Here is a 27,398-nt window from a genome sequence, read left to right on the forward strand (position 1 = left end):
ACAAAGTGGTGCCTTTCAGAAATACCCTCTGGATGTCAATTCCACCTTTGAAAACCCAGTAATGTCTGGGGAAATCCAGACGTATGGCAGCCCTAGTTTGCTCTCCACCACAAAATTAAGTTTCAATGTTGCACTGGAAACAGTCATAAAACAGATACTTTGCATTTTTGCCTACATTTATTTTGTAACACATCACTCTTTTACAAACTAGCAATGTGGCCCTGTCTTCTTTTTGTCATTAAAACAGTTCAGTAACTTTTCTGTCTCAGAGAAGGATCCTAAGCAACTTGCTTGTTCTTCATCATGGAGCTTAGCCTCTACTGCTACTGGCTCCATCACTGACAGAAAAGCTGTGTTCTCAGGTTACACATTCCTGCTGAGAAAGATCTGCAGGTTTTCAGGATAAGACATCCATTAACCTAAAGACTAAAATTGAAACATCCAACCTTTTCTGCAGTATTTAATGAAACCTCCTGTGTATAATGCAAATTTCTCTTTGCAAATGCAAACTTTGCATGAGTTGGTTTTCTTTTACTTCAGTGCACGTAAACATTGCACTTTATGCTTATTAAACTTACATCTTTAACATCTATTCCATAGTTAACATTAAAATGTATGTCCAGGTACTCAGTGGTAGTCAACTAATGTTTACTCAGAGCAGACCTATTGAATTTTTTGGACCTATTAGTTGTGGCCATTCATTCAATAGATGTACTTTAAGTAATGGTTTCTTGAATGGCAACCACTTTCTCTACGAACACATTTATTGTTTCTTCTGGCATGAGTAACATGGGTTCAGAACCAATGGATTTACTTTGTGTAGAAAACCATTCTGGGTAGTGGACCTCAGTCAAGGGATGGTGTGCATAAGCACCCATTTTTCATCTTTGATTTGAACATGAACTGCAATAGCAGCTTGTGGGGTGGGGTAGAGCTGTAGAGGCAACCTTTTGACACTGACAACGCTGGAGTAGGGCAGTGGTGAGGTCAGGGCTCTGGAGTTTTACCAACAGGTCTGCTGTCACCAATCTGTTACCTCCACCAACACACCGTTGTTGCCCTTGCCTCACTGCCACCCTGCTACAGTCCTGCCCAGCTAATCATCAGTGACAGCAATGTCAGGAAGGTGGTTCTATAGTTGCCCCACTACACATCCCACTACTGGTGAGCACTCCTTTCCAACCTGGCAGGCATTATTATTCCAGTAATATGAGGGATGGAGCTCTGCCAAAACCCTCTTTTATGGGCTTCAGGAAGCAAAGTTTACTAATCACTGGATGTGTAGCTTATGGCTACTAGTATACTGCTTATGATATCCATGATTGGGATCCCCATGCCTCTGGATATTAGCCACTGAGGAACATGGAGCAGAAGAGTACTACTGCATCCGTGTTTTGTCTGTGAGCTTCTCATAAGCATCTGGTTGTGTAAACAGGATGCTTAACTAGACAGGCCTTTGTCCTGATGTTTCAGGACTTATGTTCTTAAGTTAGATAGCTTATTGTAAGGAAATGTAGCAGGCAGAGATAGGAAGAAGAAAGCAAGAAAACATTCTTCAAAATTTTAGTAAGTTTCATAATTAGAAGTATAAAGAAAACTTATCGTTTTCCAAAGAGGTTCATTATTATTGTTATTGTTACATTTGGCAGCAAAGTACGATGTATGAAAAAGCTTATGTGAAACAAGATCTGGAGAAAAAAATGCATCAAAGTGTTTTAAACAAGAAAACATCAAATAAAATCAATATGGGGGATTATTAGAACACTGTACAAGTGAGTCTGAGTCATAGCAATTATTTTGATGTTTGCCACTTATTTTATTGAGCAACCTAGTTGTCACTTCTGGCTTACCCCAAAGAAACCCAACTCAGTGGCCAAACAGTCATTAAAAGCTTACCTGCTGTGTTTCTAGTCAACAAAAAGTGGTTTTCCTGGATGAAGTTACACCTGAAGCTTTCAAAGGATGTTCTGTAAATAAGATCTGCCTGGTTCTGATTCTCTGATCTTCATTACAGTTGAACAGCACATGCTTAGGGTAAAACAAGACTGTCCCCCATTATGTATTCTTGAAACAGCTTGCCTAGAATCAACAGCACAGGGGACTGACATTTCATTACTGATGAAACGAGTAAGTGTTCATGCATTACCGCTGATTTGAACAGTCAGCTCCTAATTCACTGCTCTTCCATCGATGGATCTCAGAGGGGGGCAAAAACTAAAATCTATCTGAACTAAGTCCAAGTAAATTATATTTCTAATTGTAATGATTTCTGAACATATACATGTACAGAGATAGCTTTCTGAAATTCTTTACGTGCACGATAGCACACATGCAGTTAACTGATTAAATGTGACAGGTAAGCCTGGAATCCACTAATACAGTTACTTTAACAATTTACACTAATTTACTGATGATGTTTTTTCCCCTGAACTAAATTAATGGAGACTCTGGGCTACTAACCTTGACATCACTCACAATCAAATTAACTTTGATTCTGAGATGATCATGAACTGTATGCATTCCCAAATTTTCAGTGTTACAATACATCACACTTGCAAAACATATTCCATTATCTATATTGTGGAAATTGCTTGTGCTTACTTATTTATGCATGGAATTCAGAGAGTTGCAGAATTATAGAATCATGGAGGAGACATGAACCTGAACTTGCTTCTCCATCCATGGTGGCGTCTAGGAACATCTAGTTTGCCATTGCTAAAAATCCTAAGCATGATTTCAATGGGTTGTTTCAGATTTTTGTGTGTTTGTAAATCTATACCTATCATGTCATCAAGTATGTCCTAGTTCTCATATTTTGTGAATGTAAAGAATTTCCCTCCTGCAAATATTCATGGATTGAAAATTCCAAAGCTGCACATTTTTAAAAAATGCAGAAATCTGAGATATGTGGAAGGTTCAACAGTATTTTTTTTTTAAGTGAGGAAAAACATATAGGTGATGTATCAGGTTGTGTATGGCATTGACATTTTTCTTCTAAAACCCATGACTTTATATATTTTTATCATGGCACATGCTTCTGCATGGGAAAGATTGAGTTTTTAGTTCATCTGTTTCAAACATAATGTGAATATGTTTCTTCCATTATGGCTCATTTGGTTTAGGATGTGTTTCCTAAAAGGAAACCAAAGAATATAAGAAGGGCCTGATGATGGATCATGATCTCACCATGGCCAACCAGATGCCTATGAAAAGGCAGCAAGCAGGAGCTGGGTACAAACATACTCTCCCCTCCTGTGGTTTCCAGCAACTGGCATTTCAAAGCATAGCTCTTGTGACTAGTAGCCACTGATAATGTCCCAAGTGCTTACCAAGCAAAATGGACATACCTTTTACCTTATGAGTCAGCCCAAAACCATTTATCTGGAGAAATAAAGGTAAGCAGAAAATGACTAAGCTAAAGGTGAAGAAGTTGCACTCTATGAGCGAGTTTAATATTTGAAGTATTTATTTGAAATACATCTATTTCTTGGTGCTCCTGTCTCTTTTTCTGGTTTCTTAAATCAAATATTTGCAATGGCTGAAACAGTTATACTCTGTGTTTGTGAATGCAATCCAGTAAGGCACTGGAGTGTATTTATAGATTTACCTTCCCCCCTCTGAAATACTGTATGCCTATATGAAATAGTTATCTCCCATTATCCCTACTTTTGTGTGGTTTGCATGTGACAATTACTACATTTCACAGATCTCCAGAGAGGAGAGGTTTTAATAATGTTGTTTGAAGCTCCTTTGAGACTGCATTCTTCTTTGCTATTTTCCCCTGGAAAGATAACTGTTTCCCTTTATTATATTTAAAGGTGGTTGTAGCTGATTTTGATTTTTTTATATATAACTATTCCTCTATTATATGCATTGTTTCTGCAGTGCTGTAAGTCTGGAAGATTATATTATAGAGATAACTGCTGGCAGTTTGAATTGGGGGTAAAGAGAGAGGCTGAACTCTCCTTGCATGTGTTAGGAACTATAATGTGTATTCTTTGTAAAGGATCTGATCAGCACTTGCACCATATTTTTTTTACAGGATGGAGGTGGACTTCTAAACAGCCTCCCACAATGGCTGCTATTTGTGTCTGTAGTCAGGAGCCAGGAGACCAAATGAGGAAGACTTGCCCTCTGAGGGATTCCAACATCTGGCTGTTTTGAAAGCCCTCTACGGGATTCCAACAACTGGCTTGTTTGCCAGACATTTCTAGTGTTCCTCATTTCTAGGCATTTCTAGTTCCTCAAGGATTTATGTATTCCAGTGATTCAACAAAAGAGACAGCTGGAACATCTGATCACTGAAGAAACAATTATAAACACATTTTCTCCCCTAGTTCCTTCTTAGCAAAACAAGCCAGAAAGCACATCATTAAGAGCCTGGCTGAGGAAGCCCCCACTTAGTGAGAGACCAACATTCTGATTATCTATTTCACCATATTTATTGTAAATTACCTCAAGAACAGTTAGCAGGTAAGGTAACAATATTTTACATAAGTAATATCTGTTGATCTGCATCTAGCAATGTCTAGAACTATATATTTCTCCAATATTAGCATCAATTTGCAATGTTAATAACTCTATCTTTTTCCTATATTAGCATCAGCTACTTTTAAACTCATTTTAAGAGAAAGTTGAATGGACCTGTTGTGCTCTTTCCTTTGCTTCCTTTCTTTCAATATACGTCAATATATTGACATATCTATATATCGCCTATAATGTGTTTGTATGTATGTGTATCTCTATATCTATCTATTATCTATCTATCTATCACCTACACAACACAAACATTCCAGTACTGCTGTTCTTGCAAATGTTATGTAGATTTAAAAAACAACAACCCACATACTTTTCACTTGATTTGCTCTGCAGATGTATTATCACTGCACCAGTCTTCCATTGGATTAAATGGGGGAAATGCACACAGCTCACCACTCAGGGCTGGCTGCAACTCTGTTTTGAGAGAAGCATTTATCCACTGTTTTTCCTATCCTCCTATTGTAAATGAAGTGCTTCATAGTCTTACAGTTATGCCAAATGAAAGCTATTTTTTAAAAATTATGATTTGCATTTCTGATACATTTCAATATCGGCAGAGCATAAACAGAAATAATACAAAAATAATAGGAAAAACAATCTCTGAAATAATATCGGATAAAATTTTGAAATCATAAAAGAATAGAAAACAAAATAAATAAATAAAATTTCGTGACTTCCCATTCTCTCCTTCCATGGGTCCTTTTATGTCCTCTTTTTTTGCAAGCAAAAACAATGCCTCCATCTGGAGACCAGAAGGGACACCTGCTATGCCAATGTATTGCCAGAGACTTCCCAAGTCCTCCCATGCTACACATGATTTGGCAACATGCAGAAAGCCTTTTAGCTACTAATGGGCCATCCTGTGGGGCACCTGAAGCATAAGTAATTAAGCTTCTGTTACTAATCCGAAACTACAACACCAATGCCAGAAAGAGTATTAAGAAATCTCTGAGTTTTTCTAATATTATTTCTGGCATGGGCGTTTGAAATTTGAAAAGCTGATGTTTGATGGGGTTTCCCCCCCCCCCAGGAGTGGGGTTATCTTAGAAACTTGCTTCGGCTCTTTGGTTGTTGAACTCCTTGGTTCTGTGTAACAAACCATATGCACATTAAAATTGATGGAGTGAAATTTTACAGCAACTCAGTATAAACCCAAAAGTGGGAAAAATCTGGCTCATGGGCCAATCATGACCCACCAGAGAGTTCAGTTTGGCCCATGAGGCCATTTTCTCCAAACCATACCCACCTGCCCATCAACTGACATCACTGGTGACATCACCTGATGGGTGGGAGGACAGAATTTAATCCTGCATGGGCTGTGCACCCTGTTCTGAGCAGCAGAAAGGATTGCATAGCCATGGCAGAAGAAGCTAATCTTCACTTATCAACTGAGAGGCAGAGGTTAAAGCCCTTTGCTCTTTGAAGCTAAAGTGGCATTAAAAGTGGGGTAGAGGGGCCTCAGAAAGAGGTTTGGCAGAGAGTGTCATAATGATGCCATGTGACTAACAGGTGGATAGCTCTTCCTAGTCAAATTTGGCCCATGAGGCTGATCCTGATAAGGATCTAGCATATGGTACAAAAAAGTTTCCCCACCCCTTATGCAAGCCAGTAGTGTTCATGTGTCATTCAAATGTTGATATTGATATCAACTTGGTATCATTTTATTATCCAACTAAACAGTTCCTCCAGCAAAGGAAGTTTTAGTTGCCCAAGAGAATTCCATCTCTGCTATCCATGAGCCCCTGTGTGACCCCTAAATCTGTTTCAGGGGTCTCCCCAACCCTTTGGAGCAGATTTATGAGCTGCCCAGGTGATACACATGGAGCTGAGAGGGCAGTGAAGTTCTACTGCACAATTACAACTACATGTCCTAGTGAAAATGTTTAGACTGATAGTGCCCTATGTAAGTATAATTAATTCAAAAAGTGTGTTACAGGAAGGACTGTAGCTGTCAGGTGTGAAGAGGGCCCCTTCACAGATATAGTAATTTAGAGAAACTGAATAGGGATAGGGCACTCTCTTAGGCTTCTTCCTTTTATTTCCTTCCCCCTGCCCACCTCAAAGTTCTCCTCATTTTTCTGCTACCACCTCTTCTTGTGGGTGTTGTTATTTTGGTTACATAATGAGAACTGAGGTCACAAGGAGAATTGAGGTCACTGTTGATATTGCAGTAGGTGTACCTTGTGAGACTTGGCACTTAAACCGCTTAAAGGTTTTATTTACAGTTAAGCAGTATTCAGATTTTGTTAAATAAATAAATCCATACTAATGAAACAGGCTCCCAAAGCCTGCATCATATCAGAATATTAATTCTATCTGCCTGTCACTTCATTGAAAATATGACTTTGGGGAACAGTATAACAATGATGGATGAGGTCTCAATAACACAAAGACCAGTAAATACATAGAGTGAAGTCTCATGGATTTTCCCATCTCAGAGATTCAATCCCTGAGAAAGAATGATTGAGCAAGGACCTCTAAAAGCCACTTTCATTGATACATTATGTTGTTCCAGTCACATTATGACCCTTATCATATGTGCCCCTTCAAGGATGTTTGTGCCTTTCTCCTGCTGTTGGTGTATATGTGAGACAGAAATGCAGTTTAAAGAAATGCTTGTTGTTCTATAATAAATTGAGGACCATGAAGGAAGGTAGATTTACTCCCATCAAATTTCAATTGTCCTCTGTTTTCTGTTCCAGCAGTGATCAGAAAGTGTACTAGCTTAAAAACATGTTTACATTTGTCATCATCCCCCACTATTTTTCATAGAGTTGGGTTTTTTGGCATGGTGGGGAAAGACCTTAAAAATGTTAATTTCTCTTGCCTTATATAGAGAAGACTCCAGCCACTAATATTCTGAAAGTTAGGAAACCTTACTACTACTACTGCAAAAAAGAAGTATTATGCTGCAAGAACCCTGGTTTGCAGAGTATTAGAGTGGCTTCTTGGTCCTGTTCCTTAAATGTTCATGAACTATGTGTGTACATCTTTATTTGGGAAGCCTACATGCGAAGACCTCTGCACTCACACACTCTGGAGCTCCAATATTGTAACACCCCTGAATGAATGTAGATCTATAGAATGAAAGTATCTAAAAAGGTGGTGGGCAGCTACACAGCTCTCTTGTCCCTCAGTCACACAGACATCCTTTCGTATAAATTACATGGATAACAGAGAAGGTGGGGAGATACATAGATGATGGTAGGGACCAACTCATTTATTTCAGACTTACATGAGCAAAGAATAAATTAATTGAATATTCAGCAGTTTAAAGTATCTCACTCATTTAGCCCCTGTGGGATCTTTTGGCCAAAGGTGGATGAACCTACTTGAATAAAATCTTTGCAAATGTCTCCTGAGTCCTACACCATCTGATCACTTGCCACTCTGAGGCCCTTTCTGACATTCCATTTGCAGTGTCAGAACTGTAGTTGTGCACACTGGTTCCACTGCCTACACTACTTCCGTAATAGTAGATAAAGAAAAGAAAAATATACATGTAAGTGAATGCAATGACAATGTTGAACCCTTGCTATCACCTGGGACTCCAACAGCAATAAAGAATCTAGGAGTATTTCTGGGCAGCTCACCTTCTCCTTTACATGGAGTGTAACCCTATCTAAAGGCAGGTAGAACAGTCTACACTACATCAAACCCCATCCTTCAGGTATCCCTTGATGTAATTCATAGGCTGATAACATTTCTTAAAATCATAAACATCGAGTGTCTCGTTTTGTGTGCTGTATGCCTACTGAGGTTATGTATCATGAATATCCCAAGGCCAGTAATTTCAGGCTATGTCATTGAGAAACCATGATAAACTGTCATTTGTCATCCTTTTAAGCACCACTGGGGATAGTGGCTCAAGCAGGATTGATAACTGTATTTATATAGGTCTATTCAAATCTCAATTAATCCTTATGACACTTAGCGTTTATTCAGTTATTGAAAGTGAATGGGTTTAATTTCTGTGTGGTAAAAAAAGAATAAGAAGATAGACTTGCATTGAGATATATTGATTGGTTGTCATCGGTTTTAAGATGTGCATCTTTTAATCTCGCCAACATTTAACATCATTACCAGAAGAGGTTGATGTTTATAATGATTAGCTAGCATTAGCATGTGTCCTTTATCTGTCACTTAAATTGTTCATAAAATAGACGGTCTGAGAGGCAGACAGATTAAGCAACATACTGTTGGATTTGGGGTGAAATTCTCATATGCTGAATTCTGACAGGCTGACTCAAAATTATGCAGCAGAGTCTGTACACAGGATGGGATCCCTGTGCAGAGCATAATGAACCACTAAGACCTGCTGGTCTGTTTAGTGTCAAGCACACTGCAGTGTGGCCAGCCATTATATACATTTGACTGTGAAAAGGACCTCCCAAATGCAGTAACAACTATATTTGGACCTCATAAATCAATGCAGTTGTTAATGAGACAGGATCTCTTGGAAAAAGAAGGTCACAAGGTTCCCAACCTCAGTAGAGTATTTAATAACCTCTCTGATGGCAGCTGTCCAATCCATGTCAGCTAGGTCGAGGAGGAGGAAAGAGGAATATGGTGAGCAGGCAGACTTTCACACATGTAGCTATGATGCAGTATATATGATGCATTAAATTGTTATGATAACGTTGACTTGTTACATAAATTCAAGATGCCAATCTTGTGGAACTCTGTTTTCTCATAAGTCAGGAACAGTGAAATTCCAACTGTATAATCTTTAACATCTTAAAATATGAACATGGGTAGGTGTACAGCCAACCAGACTGAAGGTTTATGTTAGGAAAAATAGCTTTGGAAGGAGACTCAAGCATTATTAAATAGATAAGGCAGATTTGAAGCCACTTCAGCTCTAGGTAAGAAATGAGAAATTTTGAGGCCAATTGAACATTCAATTTGCCAGATGTATCACAATTATAGAAACATCTGTGGTAGATAACATAGGAAAGATATTCTCTGAACATGAATTATACTGAATAGTCTTTAAAAGTTCTCATTTCTTGCACTAATATATGCATTTGAAATATCCAGTGGCTAAACATCAAATATATATTTTAGACTGTTTGGCTCCAAAATACCCTGAAAACAGGGGTAAGGCAAGAAGTAAGAGTAATGAAACAATTGAGAATACACCCTTCTCTCCGTGTTGTCTGTTAAGTGGGCAGAGGAGACATTTACGATGGCAATAAGAAATGAATGCTTCCAACAAACAGCTACATGGCTGAGCCTTTAATGACTTCGCTGTTGTGAAGGAACCTTAAAAAGTGCCTCAGAAGAGTAGCGATGAATGCTACATTTTGACACAAACTGCTGTCTGCATTTTTTTCCCACAGAGTTGAAGACATTAGAGTTGAATTTTCAGTTTCAAATATTTTTGAAGCTGTTCTGTTCCCGGGGGATGCAGAAACCGTTCCCAAACTCTTCGTCTTCCATCTTTTGTTGTTGTTGTTTTATGCTTTCCTACAATCAATGTTTTCCGAATCTGCTACTGTTTTGACACCATTATTCATTTTTTAAAAATAAAATAGACTTTCTTTTCCCTTCACTTTGTCATCCCAGCTACTTAAAAATCATTAGCCCTTGTCATGTGCTCTACACCAAAGGGGCAGCTGGAATACAAGGAGACTGCAAATGTGTGTTTAGCCCTGCACCCAAGGTCATTCAACTCCTTCAGTGTTAAGGGATACATTTTTGAGGACTAAACCTTTTCTATCTGCACTGTGACCTGGAGTCTCCCCCTCCCCAGGTTCTGAATGGTACAGGTAGTCCTACATGGATAGAAGAGCCTTCCTTTTTCACAAGTTATCATTCCGTATCTGAGAGGAGCAAGGGTGCCAACTTGAATAAAATATTGTGTGGGCCCAGAAACACAGTATAATACTACAACTCCATTCTGGTGGGTGTTTAATGATTTCTTGTGTCACAGGCTAGCCCTCATTTGTAGGTCAAAAGTCTTTATGTTGGAACTTGAGAGCCACTGCCGCCCCCCCTCCAAAAAAGCAAGAGTGCCTCCAATTCCCCCAAAGCTATAAAGGTTAAACCCAGTTAGGATGGCCTTTTGATGAAGAAAAATATCATACCCTTCAGGTGGGAGTTTCCACAAGGACTGTCCTTTAATTTCAAAGGTAGGAAGGTTAAAATAAGAACAATCCAAGATAAAGAACAGTTTTTGGAGAGATACCTGGAAGACCTGCAGAAAGGAACAGTAGAGACAGAAGAAAAAGGATCGACAGATATTGCAAACTTATCATTTGGACTCATCCCACCATCGGAGGACGAACAAAAGTTGGGAGCTGTTGGAGGAACAGGTACTTAATAACAAAATGTCTCTGCAACTTCTTAGTTGGAACTGTAACGGTTTGAACCTTCCCCGAAAAAGACGCCAAGTTTTTCATATTTTGAAGAGAGAACATTTAGACTTAATATGTTTACAAGAAACCCATGTGGCCAGGATACATAGAAAACTACTGATAAATAAGAGACTTGGACAGGAATTTATCTCATCAGATAAAGTTAAGAAAAGAGGTGTGGTGATCTATGCAAAAGAAAAATTGGCTCCAAAAATGATATTTAAAGATGAACAAGGAAGATACCTGGCAATTGAAATACAAATTCAAGGAGAAAAAATCTTGATAGTTGGAATATATGCACCAAATGATGGGAAGGCTGAATTTTTTAAGAAGTTGCATGAGACTTTAATGGACTATCTAGACTATAAAATAATAATGATGGGAGATATGAATGGAGTGGTCTCCATAAACATGGACAAAGCACAAAGACAAGTGATCTCCAAGGAAGGGAGACTACCAAAGACTTTCTTTGAGATGACAAACTATGGACTTGATTGACATTTGGAGAACAAGGAACCCTCTTGAGAGAGAGGGAACGTTTTTCTCTGAAGCAAAAATGACATGGACAAGAATTGACCAAATCTGGGTATCTAGTATTCTGGCGCCAAGGACAAAAAAAGTAGAAATCTGCCCAAAAACCTGCTCCGACCATAACGCGGTAAAGATGGAGATGAAACTAACATCAAGTGGATCCTTTAGATGGAGAATGAATGACACCCTATTCAGAGATGAAGAGATTTATAAGAAGGCCCAAAAAACACTGAAAGATTACTTTGAGATAAATTTGAGAACAGAAGTGGAGAAAAGAACAATTTGGGACGCAAGTAAGGCCGTGATGCGAGGTTTCCTAATTCAACAGAACTCTATAAAGAGGAAAAAACAAAATGAGAGGAAAGAAAAAATATTGGAAAAAATGAAAGAAGGGGAAAAGAAATTGAGGTCTAAACCAAAGTCTCAAGAGATTTTGAGAGAAATAAAGTATTACCAGATGCAATATATGGAATTGATGAATCAAGAGATAGAATGGAAAATAAAACAAATGAGACAAAAGACATTTGAATCAGCAGACAAATGTGGGAAACTTCTGTCATGGCAATTGAAAAAGAGGCAAAAATTGAACACTGTGACGAGTTTAGAAATGGATGGAAAGATTATCCACAAACCTAATGAGATAAGTAATTGTTTTCAAAGTTTTTTCAGGAAATTATATGCACAAGGGCCAGTTAACGAACAAGAAATAGAAGAATTTATTAAAAAATATGGACTACCAAAAATTTCAGAACAAAGTAAAATGATCTTGAATGAGAAAATAACAGAACAAGAAATAGAGGGTGCGATTCAGAACATGCAATTGGGAAAATCACCAGGACCAGATGGTTTGACCGCCAGATACTACAAAGCACTGAAGGAATGGCTAATACAACCACTGAAGGAAGTTTGTAATGAAATTTTGGAGGGGAAAAAGGCACCTGAATCGTGGAAAGAGGCTTTTATCTCACTTATACCGAAAACAGAGACTGAAAAGAACCAGGTCAAAAACTACCGCCCTATATCTTTACTTAATGTGGATTACAAAATTTTTGCAGACATTTTGGCAAAAAGATTAAAGAGAGTGTTGTTAGGGGAGATTCATAAGGACCAAACCGGCTTTCTCCCAGGGAGACATATGTCAGACAATGTGAGGAACATTATAGATATTTTGGAGTTGTTAGAAGTGGACATCAACAGGAAGGCCGTTTTAATTTTTGTGGATGCGGAGAAAGCCTTTGATAATATTTGTTGGAGCTTTATGAAGAAGAATCTCCAAGGGATGGGGGTAGGCCAAGGTTTTGAAAACGGTATAGGTGCAATATATTCTAAACAAAAAGCAAAGTTAATTGTAAATAATGTGGTAACGGAAGAAATACCTATAGAAAAAGGTACACTACAGGGATGCCCAATATCCCCTTTACTTTTTATATCAGTCCTGGAGGTTTTGTTAAACATGATTAGAAGGGACCAGTTGGTTAAAGGAGTTCAGGTCGGAGTCAGACATTACAAGCTAAGGGCATTTGCAGATGACCTAGTATTGACCCTGCAACAGCCAGAAACTAGTACCAAAAGAGTATTAGAACTAATTGAGATATTTGGTCAAGTAGCAGGATTTAAATTGAACAAACAGAAAATGAAAGTGCTGGAAAAAAATCTAACAATGGATGAAAGAGAGAGATTTCAGAGTGAAACAGGTTTGGTAATAACGAAAAAAGTGAAGTACCTGGGGGTAAACTTAACATCTAAGAATGTGAACTTATTTAAGGATAATTATGAAAAATGTTGGACCAGAAGTAAAGAAAGATCTAGAAATATGGTCAAGGTTGAGGCTTTCCTTGTTAGGCCGAATTGCTGTCATTAAAATGAATGTATTGCCTAGAATGTTATTTTTATTTCAGACGTTGCAGATTTTGGACAAGATGGATTGTTTCAAGAAGTGGCAGAAAGACATATCTAAATTTGTCTGGCAGGGCAAAAAGCCCAGAATAAAATTTAAGATTTTAACTGATGCAAAAGATAGAGGGGGGCTTTGCCCTGCCAGACTTAAGACTTTATTATGAATCAGCAGCTTTCTGCTGGTTGAAACATTGGCTGCTTCTTGAAAATACAGATATTTTGGACTTGGAAGGGTATGATAATAGCTTCGGTTGGCATGCATACTTATGGTATGACAAGGCAAAAGTCTATAAGGGTTTTAAAAATCATATTGTTAGGAAAGCATTGTACAATGTTTGGATACGGTATAAAGATTTATTGGAAAGTAAAACTCCCAGGTGGTTGTCACCAATGGAAGCTAAGGAGGTGAAGAAACTTAATATGGAGTCTAAATGGCCAAAATATTATGAAATTCTAGAATATGACGGTGAAAAGGTTAAACTACAGAGTTATGAGAAATTAAAGCCCAAAGTACGAGACTGGTTGCATTACCATCAGATAAATGAGACATTTAAACAGGACAGGAAAATAGGATTTCAGAAGGAGAGGTCAAAGTTAGAAACAGAATTGTTAGAAGCCAATACTAAGAATTTATCAAGAATGTATAACTTGCTGTTGAAATGGAATACACAGGATGAAACGGTGAAATCAGCCATGATTAAATGGGCACAAGATATCGGTAATGACATTATGTTTGCGGACTGGGAACAGTTATGGACCACTGGTGTTAAATTTACGGCATGTAATGCCTTAAAAGAGAACATTATGAAAATGATCTACAGGTGGTACATGACCCCAGTCAAGCTTGCAAAAATTTATCATTTGCCCAATAACAAATGTTGGAAATGTAATGAGACTGAAGGTACTTTTTATCACCTTTGGTGGACCTGCCCGAAGATTAAAGCCTTTTGGGAAATGATCTATAATGAAATTAAGAAAGTCCTTAAGTGGACCTTTCCTAAGAAACCTGAGGCTTTTCTCCTGGGCATGGTTGGCCAATTGGTGTTGAAGAAGGATAGGACATTTTTTATGTATGCTACCACAGCAGCAAGAATTCTTTTGGCAAAGTATTGGAAGACGCAAGAAATACCTACTCTGGAAGAATGGCAGACAAAGGTGATTGACTTCATGGGATTGGCAGAGATGACCGGCAGAATCCGCGACCAGGGGAAAGAGACAGTGGAAGAGGATTGGAAGAAATTTAAAACATATCTCAAAAACTGTTGTAAAGTTGAGGAGTGTTAAGATGTCAAGGAATAAGAAATAGAGAATTACAGCTGTAACTAATAAGTTAAAAAGAACTTAATGAAGGGAATTAAATAGTTAATTGACTGGAGGGGTTGCTAAGGAAATGTAAAACAAGGATGCAGCGAAAGGGAGGTATGGGGAAGTCAGGGGAAAGAAGGTCCAGAAAATAAGATTATGAAATTATACATGTTTAAATGTTTGTATGTTTTTGTTTTGTGTGTTGTTTGTGTTTAATTACGTGTTTGGAAAATGAATAAAAATTTATTATTATTTTTTTTAAAAAGGATGGCCTTTTGAAAAGCATACCTGAACAAAAGAGGGGTGGTTCTTTCAATAGTCAGCCTTTTTATTATTAAAAATATTCTCTTCTCTGTTAATAAAACCAGATGGCTCAGAAAGGTCAAAAGTAAATAAGAATGGATAAAAGCTGATAGTCCAGTAAGAAAGGATGGATAAAAGTCCATGGTCCATACAAATATAATGAATTGATTCATTTCCCTTCTCTTAGTTCCCAACCCAGTATTAAAACCAGCAGACAGAGCACTTGGCACGTATGTCTGCGTCTCTCATCCCTCAGTCACATAGTTTTAAACTCTTCTTGATCTTAAAGACCTTGGGTTTATTTGGATACTGTATCTCGTCAGGAACTCTAGAATGTTAAGAAGATCAGGCAGAGTTGGTTATTTCAACACAGGCTCCAATATAAAAACTGTCTCTCAGAACATATCCTTGGAGTGCAGATAGAGCAGTTTGTTGTTCATCAAATTTGCTTCACTGGCTACAGGCTTCAAAATGGCTTTCCAGCACTCTCATCAAGAAGACTCAGAAAATCAAACTGTGGTGAAAAGAAGTTACACACACACACACACACACACACACACACAGAGAGAGAGAGAGAGAGAGAGAGAGAGAAAGAGAGAGAGAGAGAGCGCAACATAGAAGATCTGCAAAAAACTGCACACATATAAATGTAGTATTATGAGGGGGGTTTGGGGAGGGTGTCAGTTTGCATTTCTTTGTACAGAAAGTATTGATCAATCTTTCCTATTCTGATTGGTTCAGGAGTGTTCTAGAAGGTTTCTTTCTATGTGAAAAAAACAGGCAGAAAGTTCTTGTTCGAGTTATTCCTTTTGGGAAGCTGAGTACAGCTGTTTTAAACTGGTTCTATTATCCTTTCTGTCATGGTCATGCTGACTATAATAGTCAGGCCAGGAGTCACCTGGGTTTCACTCACTTTCTCTTTCTATCTCTTTGTTCTAGTGTGGTGTTGTTTATGCTAATGTTTAGTCTTGTTATAAGTCATTGTTAAGTTTAGGTTAAGTCTGCTGCAACTGGATTTCTTATGGACTGTGCCAATCCTGAATGTATTGAATTTGTGACTGATATGCTCATTTGCCTTCAGTAGCTGTAAAGCTCTGCTGGATGAAGTACAATTGCCTCTGGTCTATTTTGGGGGGAACTCGGCAACATGTTTAAGTTTTTTTCCGTCTCTGGACAACAGGGAAGTTGGTTGGCTGTGTGCATGAGACCACAGTTAATTCTTGGATCTAGCTTGGATACGATTTCTGGAAAAGCCAGGCTAGCTTCCTGGTGAGGTAATAGCCCTCTAAGTATGACCCATTAAGGTAATAGAGGAAGTGGTTCTGTGTCATATGGAAAATGGGTAATAGTTTGAAAGACTCACTGGTAGTTAGAAAGACCAAGACAAGTTTGGGAGTTGAGTTGTGTAAGGTAGAAGCTAGAAGCAAGGCTGCAGGCTGGGTAGCTAGGAGACAGAACTATGCCTGATTTCTGCTGGAATCCAAAGCAGTGGCTATCAGAGAAGCAAGACTCTCTTGGGGTGTCAATTCTGTAGGCTTAGGTTGTATATATGTGCAAATAAACCATATATCATAAAGACATCACAGTCTCTGCTGTCCCCCATTCTGAGGTAGCTGAACCCCAGATACGTGTCTGGAAGCCCTGGAATATCATGTGGGATAATTGACGTGGCTAATTGGATTGGACCCCAATTAGGCGCAGCTACTTGAATGGAAGCCCGGCACACTTCCGTCTGGCGCCTCTCTGCTGGTCCTCCTCCGGCAGCCACAAATGCAGAGCGTTTCACGCAGCGTGCTGTTGCTCCCCGGTGTAAAGCAGATCAAACACACCTAGGCGTCCGTGTGTTTATAACTCAGTCTTTATTCAGGCAGTAAAACAATTACGGAACTTCCCTGGGCTCAAAGCACACATTCTTGCTTCCGTCTCCTTCAAACTCAGAGACAAACAACAGTGAGCAAAGCCACTCCTTCCTTCTAGTCACGCCTCAGGAATGGAGAGACGTCACTCAGAACTCCTTAACCCTGTGAGTTCTGAATCTACCAACATATCACACCATTTGGAGATTGGAGTAATGTGCAACAATAATTAGCCAAATCAAAATATAACCCAGGGAAGGAAATTCCATAAAGCAGGAGGAAACAACTGTCTCCCATTTCTTGGACATGTTTACAAGTGCCACCTGTGTCCCCACAGCAAAGTATTAGAAGGAAGTATTCTTCTGTGCACCATGAGCCTACCGATTCAGCATTCACCCCAGCGTGCATGCCAAGTCTAAAGGATAAACATAATATAATAATAATTTATTATTTATACCCCACCCATCTGGCTGGGTTTCCCCAGCCACTCTGGGTGGCTGCCAACTGAATATTAAAAACACAATACAGCATTAAACATTTAAAACTTCCCTAAACAGGGCTGCCTTCAGAAGTCTTTTAAAAGTAAGATCTCAAATCTTGGCAGGATAGGGTGACCCAAGAAAGCCTTTAACCTAATAATGCACCAGATATTTATCCCACCAAATGTTAAATTTCTCATTCTGGTCCATACTAAAATCCAGTTAAACCAATCAAAAGGCCACTCCAAACACAGGACTCCCGGCAATATGGAGTAGGCAAAGAAGTGCCTAGGCCAATCAGGAGCTTCCCACAAAATTCTTAATCCACCCCCAAATAGGCAACTAGCAAAGGCCATAATGCCGAAGGAGAATAGATGGCACAATGAGAGGTGAGGAATGACTGAGGGTGGAGCCAGCTTATTGTGGCATGTGAATCTTCCTCGACTCCTCCAAAGGGGTCTTCTTCCTGGGTAAGCTGGGGAACCTTCTTCCTGGGTAAGCTGGGGTGCAGCAAATACACTCCCACTCAAGGATGGGAGTAGCATTCCTTAAGGTGCCAATTGGGGCATCAGTCATAATGGTCTGTTGCACTCATTAGTGATTTAGTTTGCCTTCTGGTTTACTCCTAACTTTCTCCTCACATTCACTTATTTATCTGAATCTAGTGGTTCAACAGAGGGGTTAGTTCAAACTTAATTATATGCTATGGAATCTACATTTTGCTAAATATGGTATCAATTAGGTTCTCAAGCACTGTTAATATCGCACCATTATTCAAATAAAATTTTCCTCAGCAGGTATAGAGTTTAAATATTGTTTTCATAATTTAAGAGGTAGACAAGGCTGGGTTTTTTAATTATTATAGAGATTAAGGTACTACAAATTATGAACTATTCATTAAAATGTGAAACTTAAATATGTATTGAAGAGAAGGAACAAATTCACAAAATGCCTTTTGTTGAAGAAGGAACAGCATATCAGGCAGCAGTGATTTGTAGGGTATGGTTAGAAACATGTAGATAAATTATCAGTAACAGAAGAACTTATCAGTTGGGATGGATCCGTTTATTTTTTTATCTATATCAGTTTCACAAATATTCATCCAAAACCCTGTTCCATCCCATTTTGGTATTAATAAATTTTCATGATGATGAAAATGTATAAAAATCCATATTTCATATAAATATCAATACCTATTTTGAATGTTTTTTTCCTTACAAAACTTACATTTATAAATGTATTTTGACTTGAAAGTCACATTTTGAAATGTCCTTTGAGATATTTTGGGAAAGGTAAGAACTGCATGGTAAAATTCAGTGAAATGTGAAACCTGAAGGATAATTATGTTTCGATCCACATGTGTTTGTGAGATGCTGATTGTGACAAGCAGGATCTGGCTCTCCCCTGCTGGTGACCCGGCAACTATCAGCCAATCAGGAGAGTGTGTGTGGAATTTAAGTTAGATGCCGACAGTTTAATGGTGAGATAGGTACTTGTTGTTTGGGTAAGCAGATGAAGTCTTTGACTGTCTGAGTGGGCTCAGATAGGGATTATCTATCATTGGGATCATTTGGTCTCAGTTAGAGATTGGGGTTGCCTGTGGACAGATAAGGTTCTGATTATCTGTGTGTAGTTGCCTAGACCTGGCAAAATGGTTTTGATTCTCTGAGGGGAAGTTAAATCCTAAAAGGGATGTGATGGGTTTTACTGGTTAGAAGACTAATAGCCATTTTAGGTGGGTAAAGTCTACCTGAGACTTGGTTCAGTAAAGACTGCCATTTAAAGATTCTCTGGAAATACATTTTGTATAATAAGTTTTCTGCCTCACATGTGAAACCATCGAGTGTAAAACCTTCATGGAGGGTAATTAAATATACATACAGTTTTGTCCCAGAAGTGCATCCTCATATTTTAACCTCTGGGTGGGAAGTGAGTGGATACAAAGCAGCCTTACCAGAAATATATATTGCTGATTATTAAACACCTGGACCACATCTACCAGTTTCTCCTTGATTTTTGACTCAGTTTCTGAGGTCACAATTGAGCAAAAGTGTACTGACAATTGGGCCTTTTTTTCTGTAAGGAGTAAATTATTGTGGGTATTTTGCACTTGTCAATTTTTTAATGAAAACCTGCTTCTTACACACACATGGAAGAGAGTTCCAGTGTGAAAGAAAGAAAGAAAGAAAGAAAGAAAGAAAGAAAGAAAGAAAGAAAGAAAGAAAGAAAAGTTTTCCTATGCTTTGCCTACAGAGAGCAAAATGAAGTGGTTCATTTGATTCTAAGGGAAGGATGTGGCATGTGTCGTGTTGAGGAATGAACTGCTAACAGTTCATAGGAATAATTTCCTTAATTTAAACTCTTTTTTAAAAAAAGAACTCGTGTCAAACTAAAACTTTCTTTTTGCCAGAAATGATGAGTTCCCTCTCCATAGAAAAATCACAAATAGGATTCAGCTGCAGCTAGACTCAGTGGGGAGCCGCCACTTTCATTCTGTGCCCTAGAGAGTTGAAAGAACTCCGAAATCACGTCGCTGCAGGCAAATGTAGAGCTGGGCTATTTATTTTACAAAAATAATAAGCAGTAGGTTCTCTTTTTTATTTTTTTTAAAGGATGACTTTCCAATGAACCTGGAGGCAAAGCATGTGCACACTATTTAATTCTGCTTCCTCTTTAAATTACTCTGAATTTGTTCAGCCCATGTTCCATCAGTAAGTCACCTGTTGCTTCATGGTGGGAAAGTTAGGGAACATTAGTAATGGTGCTGGCTCAGGGCAATGGGCCATCAGCATTTTATTTCTAGCTGTGCTTAGGTCTAAACATTTCCTGTGTTTTAGTAACAGAGCCATGGCCTGAGTGTTGAGTAATAAAGTACTGCATTCTTTTCCTTAAAATACCTTAGGAAGATGTACTATAACCTGACACAGATTCAAACTAGGGAATACACAACCTGATTGGGTAACCTAGAAGTTATGTCTGTTATTTTTGCTCTTTATATTTTTTAAATATACTAGTGAGAGTTCAACAGGGCTGTAACCACTCATACTGTTTTCTGAAATCCTCTGGAGAGCCAGAGGATTCAGTTGCTGGGTCTATTGGAGTATCCTGGTGTGATCAGTTTGCCAGAAACCCATGATATATGCATATTTAACATCTGTGCACATTTAGTAAGCTGAAAGGGAGAATGGCCAAAGGGTAGAAAACTGCCTGCATGCAACCAATTCTTCACAGTAGGTTATAATGTGATGACCTTCTCTAAGAAGTACACTTACCGCTTAGCGATTTTAACCATCATTTAATGTGAAAAGGCTATAATCAGACAAGTGCCATGGTCAGAAGCCTGTAAAGCAGACTATGCATTCAGAAATAACCTCTGATTGGTCCTTGGCTACTGCAGAAGAGGCATGTTTGAAATGCTGACCCCCTGAAGAGCAATTTTAATGGATTGAGACAACTTTGTCTTTCATTTCTGTTAATGTATCTGAAGCACAGGGCAGGAATCTTACTCTCATTCCAGAGAAAGTCTTCAAACTCTGACCTGCCTAATTTATCTATTTATTTTAAAGAGCTACTGCCTGCCTTTCATCAAATGGGGTTGGAGTTTTCTTAAAAAAAAAAAAAGACACCCTGAAATTAGTTCTAATGCTTCCATAGAAGGTTGATTTCAAAAAGCTTAAGGAAAACTGGGTGAGATCCCATAGTTAGTAATACTCAAAGAAAAGGGAGTCCAAGATGGATGGGAGTTTCTTAAAGGCACAGTTTCAGACAATTCCAACAAGAAATAAAAGTAGGAGGTACCTAAGGAAACCATTGTGGCTATATAAGGAGCTTACAGATGAGCCGAGATGTACTGTACGAATGGCATGTATAAGAAATGGAAGAAAGGATACATCACAAATGAAGAGTATTTACAGTAAAAAACAACAACCCAGTGGGACCTAATTTGAATAATAGAGTGCTTGGTATCTGGTGGGCGGGGCTTGTGTGTGGCCCCTCCCTTCAGTGTGTGTTCCATTATGTTCAGTTAAGAATGTCAGTTAAGAGGGACCAACTCTTGTTTCTTGCATCAGACTTGCCTCATGTTGGAGTATTTAGTTTCTCTCATCATCTTATTTTGTTACAGTTTTCTTTATTATTAAAGCTTAGTTTACATTTACATGAGCCACTTATTTTTTTCTCAAAAGGAAAGGTGTGGAATATCCTAAACTTGGGTGAGTGAGGGGATATTCCCAGTTTGCCAGGAGGATTGGTTTTGTTAATCACTCCCCACTTCCACAATGTGTACAAGTACCCAACAGTTCATCCTGGGAAAAAGTGACAAGTAGGGTGCCATAGGGTCCTGTCCACTCACTCTGTTAGGTGAGTGGGGCTGAGAGACTTCAAAGAAGTGTGACTGGCCCAAGGTCACCCAGCAGCTGCATGTGGAGGAGCGGGGAATCGAACCCAGTTCCCCAGATTACGAGACTACCGCTCTTAACCACTACACCACACTGGCTCTTTTGGATGATGGAACTGAGGGGATGCTTATCAAATTTATAGGTGACACCAAACTGGGAACAGTATCCAATGCTGCAGAATACAGAATCAGGATTCAAGATTACTTTAACAGATTGGAGAACTGAGCCAAAGCCAACAACATGAATTTCAATAGGGGCAAATGTAAGGTTCTGCACTTAGGCAGGAAGAACCAACTGCACAAATATAAGATGGGGGAATCCTGGCTTGTTAATAGTGCATGGGAAAAGAATTTAGGGCTCTTAGTAGACCACAAGCTTAACATAAGTCAAGAAAGTGATTCAGCAATGTGGGGGTGGAAATATAATGCTCTTCTAAGTTGCAATGACAGTAATGTCCCAATCAAGGGAAATCATAGTACAGTTCTGCTCTATTCGGCCTTGGTCAGACCACACCTGGAATACTGTGTCCTATTCTTGGTACCACAAGAAGTATATTGACAAGCTGGAATGTGTGCAGAGGAGAGCAGTTCAAATGATCAAGGGTTGAGAAACCAAGCCACCTTAGGATCTTTGGAGGTTTTAAACCAGACATTGGATGGTCACCTGTCATGGATGCTTTAGTTGAGATTCCTGCATTACAAAGAGTTGGACTAGATGACCCTAGAGGTACCTTCCAACTCTAAATCCTATGATTCTTCTTCATCATCCTCATCAAAGTTGTTTGTGTCTGTTCTCTGTACATATCCTCACCAAATTTGTCACAATGGTTCCTGAGAGCGAGGAACAGATTTTTTTGTATGTTTGGATATCATCTGATGCTATTTTTAATCAAGATGGCTGGCTGAATTTTTCAAAACTGCCTTGATTTTAATCATTTGTCTCAAAATTGCACTGATCTTTCTTTCTTTCTTTCTTTCTTTCTTTCTTTCTTTCTTTCTTTCTTTCTTTCTTTCTTTCTTTCTTTCTTTCTTTCTTTCTTTCTTTCTGTACCCTAACAATGCCAGACACTTTCTGTTTTCTGTTAGTATTCACATAAAACAGGTCTAAAATATATAGAAAACTACAAACTGACTGGCCACAAATAATTATTCCCTTTTTCCATCTGAAATTTAGCGTCTGCACAAAAAGATGCATTTTAAAAATACACTCAGTCACGTTGTAAACAGATGAATAAGCATATAGTACTTGTTCCTTGAAAAATAAATTTGATGTTTTATATTCCCAGAAATAAATTGGACTAAAAATAATCTTTGTGTGGTGTGTTACATGACAGGTTTGTAAAGGAGAAATTTCAAGTTTCTGCAGTCTACGATCCATGGTTAGCACTAGCAGAGCACTTTGGGATGCAGTCCCAATATCAATGGCTTACAGGAACTCCTGGAAACCTCTCAAAGCAACTTCAGTGATGGCAATTAGGCTGTGACCCAGCTCCTTCATCTTCAGTTGTTAGAGGGCTGTACGAATAACATGACCCAAAACTTTATAGTAACACTTTCATCTGCATTCTGGAGCATTTAATTAAATTTTCAATTAATCATTATTTGAATGTTGGGCCTCCTGCTGCTGCAATATATTTGATTAAGAATTAGGCCATGTGTAAGCCTACATTAGTAAACCCAAATTAAGCTTTTCATAAAAGCTAATTTGCCAATCACTGCTTTCAGACCAACAAAACACTAGAGGGATTTTTATTTTATTTCTTGCAGATTATGTGTCTCTATTTAGGACCTTTCTTCCATTTTGATTATCTATAATTCTGTTAAATTTATATTATATTGCTGCAGCTTTTCTGAAAAGTACCATTCATTTTCAAATGATAGGAGGCTAACCTATTAATGCTATACAATTATTGAGTTTCTGTATCACTGGATGTGGTCAGTGGCCATTTCATTGTGTACTCACCCCATAAGAGACCAATAGTGCAGTAAGATTATTTTAGACACTGGATTTAAGGGTCTTACGTGAGGTGTGTGTGTGTGTGCAGGAGGGAAGGGGGCCTAAGAGGTAATTTACTTCACTTCACTTCTGAAGAAGTGTGCATGCACATGAAAGCTTATACCCAGAACAAACTTAGTTGGTCTTTAAGGTGCTACTGGACAATTTTTTTATTTTTTTATATATTCCAAATGTGGTGAGTCCTGTGTTTGTGGACCTTCATGCTCATTTAGTTTAGTTTAGTGTGGCCCTGGCCATTTGTCCAAAAAGCTCTGCCTTGATAACACCACAAGGAAACAGCACTTGAAAGTAAGCACAAATGCCATCTTGGCAATGTGTGCTCATTAAGGCTGATGGGCAACCACAGCAGAAAACATGGTACCAGCTGATGCATTATCACGCTAGCTCTATTTTGTGACAGCTTTCATTGAGAAATCAATCAAGGCTAAGATACTGGAAAAAATCAGAGTGTCTTGGAATTCTAAACTATTACAATGATCGAACTCTTAATCCTGTGTACAATACTGGTAACCCTTGCTCACTTATTTTAACCAATTCTGATTACAATAAGCACAGAAAACATTAAACATATTACAAAGCAGAAAGATAAAAAGACGACTAAGGATCTTGATTCACATTCTCTTTTTATGCTTAAAATAAAGTGATCTCCCTTTGTGTTTAAATAAAGTGTATTGTTGCCATAGTAGGTGAGAATGCATGCCCATTAGTTGATGAATAATGGTACTATATGACATATAAATAAAAAACATATTAGCTCCTTTAAAAAGGAATCACAGAATGGCACTAAATCCTCTTCATCTTGGAAAGTTCCTGGAACACGTGACCTGATTTGTTTGTTTGATACATCTTTTCTGAGATACATTTATTGCTCTAGATTCCTCTCTTTAAAGAAGTGAAGTGGATGACCACTAGGGAGAGGTCATTTTTGGTGGGGACACTCTAGTTGTACTATGACTTCTTCAGGGGGGGGGGCTCGACTAGCACATATAATAAGGTCTTTTCAGTGCCACATGAAAACTATTTTAGTCTCTTATACTTTTACAAATTATGTTTCAGTGTATTTTAGTCTATGGAACAAATGGCTTTCAGCTGGGTTTTATCATTGTAAAATAAATTTATGCTGCTTGTGTTGACTTTATGCATATAATTGATAGGCTTATTGCTGCAATGTATCTGGTTTTTGTTTCTTTTAAAAAAGTGAACTTCCCAGAGACTGTGGTTAATGGGCAGACTCGAAATGTAAAAAAAGGATAAAATAATTGATTGATTCTCCCACAAGATGCTCAGTTTCTGAGCTTTACTGAAGATTATCAGCCACTTAAAAGAGGGAATTTCTGAAGGAGTAGTTGCTTATATGTCATAAGTCTTAAAATGAAACAGACACTACCACTTGCATGGAAAGTAAAATATCATGTATAGTATATATCCTTTTTATTTATTTTTTAAAAGCAGGAGGAGTACTCTTGTAGTAAAAGTCTAGAAGGGATTCTGAATACATTTTAGTAAGTAGTTTTGGAGATCATTATGATTATTTCTCTCATGGGACAAATTAAATACCAACATATGCATTCATTTTGTAGTTGTTTTGGAAGCATAGTGGTGTAAAAAATGGGCATAAAGAAAACCAGAAACCAGGAGACAGCTCATATGCTATAACATATAACTGTGCTTACCCATGAAACATTTTTTTCCCCACAATACAGTTCAATGCATATGTCCTAAGTTATTGCTTTACCATAGGATGACTACAGATAGAGATAGGCAAATGTGACCATTTTGTGGTGCTTCAGTTTATCATATTTCCAATCTGAAGTTCAGTTTCTCACATTTCTAGCTTAGTTTGTGCTGGGGGGTTTTAAGTCATCATGAAAATTCACCAGCACTTTAGTGCAATTTCTCCTAATTCAGTTTTGACTAATGTACACATTTTTGCAGAACAGTTCCACCTAATGTAATGCATTTTTGTATGTTTTTTCATTATCATGTTAGCTTTATGCAGTTTACCCTAGAACATACATTTTTGTACACATAACTTGGCTCGATAACTGTACTGCAACAGTTGGAGAAGTGTGAATTTCAGAAGATGGCAATGTTGCAGTTTTCATATTGTTTCGGAAAGTGTGAATTAGATAGGTTCACATCGAAATGACAACTGAATCGAATTTCTCCTTCCTTTTCTGGTTACAGGTTCCCCATCCCTCTCTACCACATAAATTGACTTTTTCAAGGGAGGGTGTCCACTTGCACATCACACAGAAAGAGGAAACACATCACAAAAAAGAGAACAAAAGCAGTCATGGATTTACGTATATAACATTTGCACACCCTATTTTTAATGTTCTGTATAGATGTACATGTAGAAATATTGGGTGAGAGCTAGCTAAGTCATTCTCAGAGCAGACCTGTCCTGATCTACCAGCCATAAGGCGAGCTCATGGGAGTGGTTTGGTTCAGGGATACCAAAGGACGTCCAAAATGCCAGAGTGATCAGTTCTGGGGCTTTATTATAAGATAAAGTAAAGTCAGCCTGCAAGGCCCCACTGCTGTGAAAGATGTGGGACAGACACTGCAACACTGAAAGGTCAGCCTGACTAGTCCACATTCAGGCAAATGTTTATACATTCTTTAAACACAAAACAGCATGTGTCTGTTTACCCAGAGTCTCCCATCACATCTGGCTGGTGAAAGCATAGGAGGCAGGCATCTATGACTTGCAGATAGCTCCCCTCTCTGCACCAAGAGCCCAGCACCCCAGGCCTCACTGATATGCTAATTGGCTTGCTTTCCTTTTGTGCTTATCTCCATGCAAGTCCAATACATCTATGAGCTCATTCCCACAACAATTAAAAAATAATCTTGAGGTGTTCTTGACCACCAAGATGGCATTTGCAAGCCTCCAGGAACATTTCACCTTTGGCTCAACCCACAGAACCATTGCTTTTAATGGGTCTACTCTGAGTATAATGATCATTGGATGTCACCCAATTGCTGTAACTTACGTAGAAATATGCTACAACTGTACGGAAAACTGTGTCTAGGTGTCCTGAGTGTCTTTTATCCTGGACATCTACAAGACCCCTGTTCTCCCTTATTATGATTATTTAACTTCAAAATAATATTAAACCAGGCAGCCCTTCAAGTAGAGGACTCTCTTCTCTAAATAGTACACATGACCACCCTAACTAGGAGCCACTGTTGCTTTTATGCAGACATTCTGTAGCAGAGTGCTGGTCCACAATTTAAGCTCATAATATGATGTAGCAACAGCACACAGTATCCTCACAGGGAAGCAATTTTGGAGTTGCAAATGATGAAGTGACTTTAGTTTATAGCCTTCAAAATATACAATCTACAGTGTGTGTATTCAGCCTGCGTCAGTGCTGAGAAAGTCTTCTTTCTCTCGTTTAATTCATGAAAGTGGGTCAAGATTCCTTTTGTTTGGAGATATTTATGTTAGCAGGCAAGTGAGCAAGCAGAGTAAATTCAGATTCCATTAGTCAGATGAATTTGAGCAGTGCCACCTCAAGATAAAGTGTAAACAGGTGTAGGATAGGGCTTTGTGACCTGCTCCATGAGCTGAAAAGATCACCTTCGGGGAAGATAATGCACTTCCTTGTGCTCATTTAATCCTGATCCTCTTTAGAGCTCAGGCTAACAGCTTTGTTGAATTATTACAAGCACATTCTCAGGTAGAAAAGGAATATTTTAGGAGCCAAG

General features: G+C 38.4%; 1 long non-coding RNA gene across 7 annotated transcripts in view; it reads left to right on the forward strand.

Moving 5' to 3' along the window:
• Positions 1 to 27,398, forward strand: part of LOC309368212 — a 123,547-nt gene that overhangs the window by 66,592 nt on the left and 29,557 nt on the right. For 2 of the 7 annotated variants that reach the window (XR_014167596.1, XR_014167601.1), the window contains 2 exons: positions 4,338 to 4,473; positions 10,311 to 10,444. The exons of 4 other annotated variants lie outside the window; for them this stretch is intronic. This is a non-coding gene — a long non-coding RNA (uncharacterized lncRNA). Of the gene's footprint in view, positions 1 to 1,649; positions 1,753 to 4,337; positions 4,474 to 10,310; positions 10,445 to 27,398 lie in introns of those variants that run through there. One more of the 7 variants, XR_014167612.1, reaches the window with a different exon arrangement.

Source organism: Podarcis melisellensis (genome assembly GCF_964234715.1).
Source record: "Podarcis melisellensis genome assembly, chromosome: 4".
Classification (NCBI taxonomy): Eukaryota; Metazoa; Chordata; class Lepidosauria; order Squamata; family Lacertidae; genus Podarcis; species Podarcis melisellensis.